The following is a 6,000-nucleotide window of genomic DNA, read 5'->3' as shown; positions in this document are numbered from 1 at the left end:
CCCCAACACAGTGGACCTGGAGATTCCCTACTACCCACCTGCCACCTGTGCTATAGCTAGAACTTCTCTAAACCTGTACATTTCTGTGGAGTAAATTGGGATTAGGGGAAAAGAGGGAGCAATGGCCTTTGGCCTGGGATTGGACATCTCTGTCTTAGCTGCCAAAATGTTTTTCTATAATCACTTGGGGTTTGTTACATTTATTGGGGGGAGAGACACAGATTTTTTACACTAATATATGGATTTAGCTTGAGCAACTATTAATTCGCCTGCACTAGGCAGGTAATAATAAAGGTGAGTTTCCACAGCTGTGAGTGGGTTTCTTGGGGATAAAATCTTACCTTCCTGTCCACTACTCCCAACCCATTTCCTGTCTTTCTCCTCCTCTTTCTCCCTAGTCCATTTCACCACACCCATCCTACTTTGTCCAGCACAGTTGTCTGGTTCCATATAATCCAGCACCTTGCCATGGACTGCATGAGACTACATGAATGGTATGAACTCAGGAAACTTTGTCCAGTCAGGAGGGTGCTCTGCAGGAGGTCTTGGGGGAATCTCACTCAGGCCAGGGATTCTGAGCCATGTTTTGTGCCAAGAGCCCTGTTGGCAGTCTGGAGAGGTCTTTTGACCCTTCCTCAGAATTATGTTTTTTTCTCCCTAGTAATGGAGCTTGAACTCAGGGCCTTGTGCATGCTAGGCAAGTGCTCTACTACTGAGCTATATTCCCCAGCCCTTTTTATTTTGCGATAGGTCCCACTAATTTACCCGTGCTGGCCTTGAACTTGTGATCTTCCTAGTTCAGCCTCCAGAGTAGCTGGAATTAGAGGTGTGTGCCACTGCACCCTGAAGGATTATGTTATGTATGTTGTTTGGTACTGGGATTGAATCCACAGGTGCTTAACTACTGAGGCCACATCCCCAGCCCTTTAATTTTTTTTTTTTTTTTTTTTACATTTTGAGATGAGGTCTCGCTAAGTTGCTTAGGGACTTGCCAAATTGCTGAGGCTGGACTCAAACTTGCAATCCTTCTGCTTCAGGCTCCTGAGATGCTGGGATTACAGGCATGCATCACCAAACCCGGTTCTAGGATTCTCATAAAATATGGAGGATTACAAAATTGAAGGATTACCAATTGACATACTTTGCCAAAATGTTAAAAAAGTATGATGTAGTAACAAATATGCTTCTTTTTAATTTATTTAATAACAAGGTCTAGCAGAAGGTACAGTAACTACTGACATTTTCCAAACAGTAATGAACATAAGCAGTTTTGGAAATTCTGATGCTACTGGGGGTTTGCTCATATTTATAATTAGGGAAATGCTAATTTTTAGTTAGATGTTGAGGTTAATAAAAATAAAGGTGTAATTTCTTTTTCTTGCTCAGATTCTAGGCTCCCCCCCTTTTACCTGAGGGTCTGGAAGGTGAGATCCCCTAAGCTGACCAAAAATGTTTGAATGAGTGTGAACTGTTTAGACAGAAGACAGAACCATGAGCCTAAATGATCTGAGGCCTGGAAGGATGAGATCAGCCACAACTCCAAAGAAAGCATTTAAGGAGGAGTTTGAATTTGGTTGGAAAGCAAGCAATCAGTTCCAGGTATTGGATGAGGCAGACCCGTCTAGATAGCAGTTCATGTGAAGTAAGACTCCTTGATATTCACAAAATAAGCCAAATGGATAATGAGGATAACAATAAGGATAATTTAATCTGAGATTGAATTAATAGACTCAGGGTCCTAGCCACAAATCTAATAATCCTGGAAAAACCTACACAGGTGGGCTGGGGTTGTGGCTCAGTGGTAGAGCACTTGCCTAGCACATGTGAGGCCCTGGGTTTGATCCTCAGCACCACATAAAAAAATAAATAACATAAAGGTATTGTGTCCATCTACAACGAAAAAAATATTAAAAAAACGTACACAGTTCAGAACCTCTGTGCACTGTAATTAAAGATGGGCACTGATGGGTTAGGAGTTTAGAGGCCAGAACCCAGAATAATAAGAAACAAAGGCCACAGCAGTAAACTGGTAACTCCCAAATCTCCAGACCCAGACTCTTAAGCTCTAGACCTATAATGCAACCTGAGGGTCATGTGAACTTCAGTCTCAGCATGTCCAAACCTCCGTGGTATCGTGACTCAGTGATGGCAGTCACATCCACTCAGCTGCATAAGGTGTCCTCCTTGACATCCCTCCTTCCTTACCTTTACCTGGCCTGGCCAATCCAGTAGAAAGCTCATTTGGTTTTGCCACCCCACTCTCCCTGGAACTTGTCATTTCTCTCCATCTTGATTGCCCTTCTGATACTTCCTGCATCTTTCCTGGACCACTGTAGTTGTGCCCAATGTAGTTACCTCACTCTTTGAGCACTCTCTTCTGGAACAATGTCCCCTGTAGTCTGCCTTGTTAACTCCTGCTTGCCCTTCAGCAGTCTTCCCCAATCAGGTCAAATTCCCTAATGACACTCTGAGCACATGAATCCCTTCTTTGTAGCATTTATTATAGGTGTGATTTTACGTGTATTTAAAAAAAATACCTGCTTCTTTTGCTTGACTATATGCTGCACAAGTCTGGAACACATGACTCAATAAATTCTGGTTGAAAGAAAAAAACTATATTAAATATGTGAAGGGCTAACATGTGATTCTGTGTACTTAAGAGAACTAGGATTAATAAATGAAAGAAGATAATGATGATATTTTACTGAGCACCTACTACATACTATCTATAGTACTTATTATATATATATCTTATTTAATACAATGTGCAAAGTAGTTAAAATTATTAACTTCTGTTAGGCTACACCAAAGGCAGCATAGCCAGTAAATGATGAAGTTGGTAGGAAGTGGGCTTGTCTTCTGGTTCTTTCTCTCCAGAATACTGTCCAAGGGGAGGAGTTAAGAGCGCTGTATCACAGTTTTCAAGCACAGGCAGGCAAGCTCCTAAGTCCCCTTCTTAGTCCTAGCTGGAACATCAAGGTGATTTTCTTCCTCAAGACCAATTCTAGAAACTCAGCCTGTGTTCAGTTCCTGCCATTAGATAGCCTGTCCTTATCCTCTAGAATAGGGCTCCCCCAAAGTACTGTGAGGATGGAAAAGGTCTATCCACATGTTCCAGTGGGCCACTAGCCACCTGTGGCTGTTGAGTACTTGAAACAAGGCTAGTGTAACTGAGGGACTGGCTTTAACATTTTATTTTGTTAATTTAAATGTCAATGGCTACAGGTAGCTTGTGGCTACCATACCTACCACACAGGACATCACAGTCTCAGAGTGTAGGGAACTGTGATGTGTCCAGTTCCCTCCTGCCTACTCCCTTCAAAATGAAGCATATGGTTTTTCTTAGTGTTATACTGATGCCATTGAACTACATGTATATGCTGCTCTGTAATTTGCTTTTCTCTCCTTGGAAATTGGTGTATAGTTCAAGGCCAGTATGCATACAGGGACCTCCTCCCTAAGGGCTGCCCAGTATTCTACATTGTTGCAATTACCTACATGTTATCTAACCAACCCCCCAGTAATGGCCATTTGGGCTGTTTGCACTGTCCTCTTAATACAACAACAAAAACACCTTAGTAAAACATCTTTGCATGTATATCTTGGTACCATGTGGGGGCATTTCAGTATGACACAGTGCCAAAGGTGGAGTTGCCAGGTCAAAGGACAGTCACATTAAAACTGTTGGGTCTAACCCTTATCCTTGTGAGTTATGTTTTAGGGCTTCCAGTGGATTCCTGAACCCCAGATAGTACCAAACCCTTTATATACCTAAGTATGATAAAGTTTAATTTATTAGATACAGTAAGAGATTAACAGTAAAGACTAATGAAAAGGAACAATTATAACAATATACTATAATACATTTTATTTAAAATTTATGAATTGTATTTTTGGATGTTTCCATTTAATATCAGACCACAATGGACTGCAAGTACCTGAAACCTAAAAAAGCAAAACTACAGATAGGGGCAGGGAATGATGCTATAATTTGGATCTGGACCATCTCCGATTATGCTAAAGACTTGGTCCAGTTTGGTGCTACTGGAAGGCTGTGGAAACTTTTAAGATGTGGGTTCCAATGGGATGTCTTCAGATCATTGGGAGTTTGCCCTGAAGGGGTCATGTGGGATCCCAAGACCTTCCTTTGTCTTCTCTTTCACGCCCTAATCATTAGTGAGACAGTTGCTTTTACTCTGCAATCCTGCCACCATGGTGCCCCAAAGCAATGGGTCAATTTGATCATGGACTGAAACTTCTAAAACCATGAGCCAAAATAAATCCTTTTTCTTTATAAGTTGATTACTTCAGGCATTTGTTAAAGTAATGGAAAGCTGACTAAACACAGGGGGTGGAGGGACCATTGTATGGCCAAACTAACCTTAAAAAAAGGTAAGACTAAGCTGGGCACAGTGAGTGGTACATGCTTATGTTCACAGCTACTAGGCAGGTTGAGGCAGGAGAAGAGCAAATTCCAGGCTAGCAACTTAGTGAGACCCTGTCTCAAAATAAAAAATAAAAAGGGCTGGGATGTTTCCTCAGTGGTAGAAGAGCCCCTGGGTTCAATCCCAGTGTGTGGGTGTGTCTCTATCAGCCTTCAAGTGTCTGAGTATGTTCCTACACCTGGCCAACATGAAGCTGCCAAGCCTTGATTTACATATATGTAATCTTTGTTCCTTTAGTTTCTGATATTTAACTTCCTTTCCCTAATTACAAGTGATAGTTATAAAAATCTCATTAAAAGGCATTTGTATTTCTTCTGGCTTTTGCTTCTTTTGCCAACCTTTCTGCTTCCTTTTCTTATTGTTTTGTAAGAGCTTTTTACAGTTTGTCTATTTCATCAAACAGTTCTCTCTAGGCTGTATAATTTGCTTTATAACTTTACTTTGTGTTTGCCATAAAAAAGCAGTCAGTTTTGTGCTGTTCTTTGAGAAACAAACGCTGACTGCTAAAGAAACAGGGAATAACAAAACACACGAACTACAAAATGTAACAAATTATTACAGCCCTTACCACTTTGGTAAGCCTTCCCTGGCAAAGGAGCTTCAAATCCCAGACTGAGCACTTTCTAGCTGTCTGATGGTAGGCAAATTTCTTAGCTTCTCTGAAATCTGGTCTAAGTGAGGAACAGAATTTGCTGTATAGGAACTTGGGGATATAAGTAGTTCTGGTTTAGGCTTAAGGCTTTGCCTTGACTATCCCGCAGAACTCATAAATCAAATTAGAGCATACAACTGCTTTCTCTTACAAATGTGTTAGAGCCGGGCGCGGTTGGCACACGCCTATAACACTGGTCACTCGGGAGGTTTAGGAAGGAGGATGGCAAATTCGAGGCCAGCCTCAGCAATTCAGTGAGACTCTGTCTCAAAAAAAAAAAAAAAAAAAAAAAAAAAAGGGGCCGGGGATGCAGCTCAGTGGCAAAAGGTCCCTAGGCTCAATCCCCGGGGGGGGGGGGGGGGGGGGGGTGGGATTACCGGTGTGGTGGCGCACGCCTGTAATTCCAACTACTCGGGAAATTGGAAGCAGGACAGAGAAACCCTCTCAACAAAACAAAACAGGGATGAGGGCGGGTGAATATATAGTCCAGTGGTAAAACACTCCTGGGTTCATTCTCCAATACAGGGAAAACAAAAACAAAACAAAAAACCTGTATCAGTACCTAACTACATAGGGGTTGGTAGCTTGGCGGAGGCAGAAATGAAGATTTATTGAGTACTTACTTGATAAGTAAGGCACACCAGATAGTTAACTCGTGAAAATGCTCTGCATGTGCAGTAAACCAATTGTGTGGGAACAAACTGAGTTCAAGGAGCCCAGTTTTTGCAGTCTGAGTCTAACTCCTCACCAACGAGCTACTTCAGCGCGCCTCCCACTTGCCCTTGGGCTACTTTACTACCAGGTACGCCTCCTACTCAGGCCGGTTAGACCGGCCGTTAGCAGAATGGGTCGAGAGCGCCGCGGAACGAAATAGCCAGACTTCTGGTGTTCCTGGCTCATCAA

The sequence above is a fragment of the Sciurus vulgaris genome (assembly GCF_902686455.1).
Source record: "Sciurus vulgaris genome assembly, chromosome: 7".
Lineage (NCBI taxonomy): Eukaryota > Metazoa > Chordata > Mammalia > Rodentia > Sciuridae > Sciurus > Sciurus vulgaris.
This window is presented reverse-complemented; position numbering follows the sequence as displayed.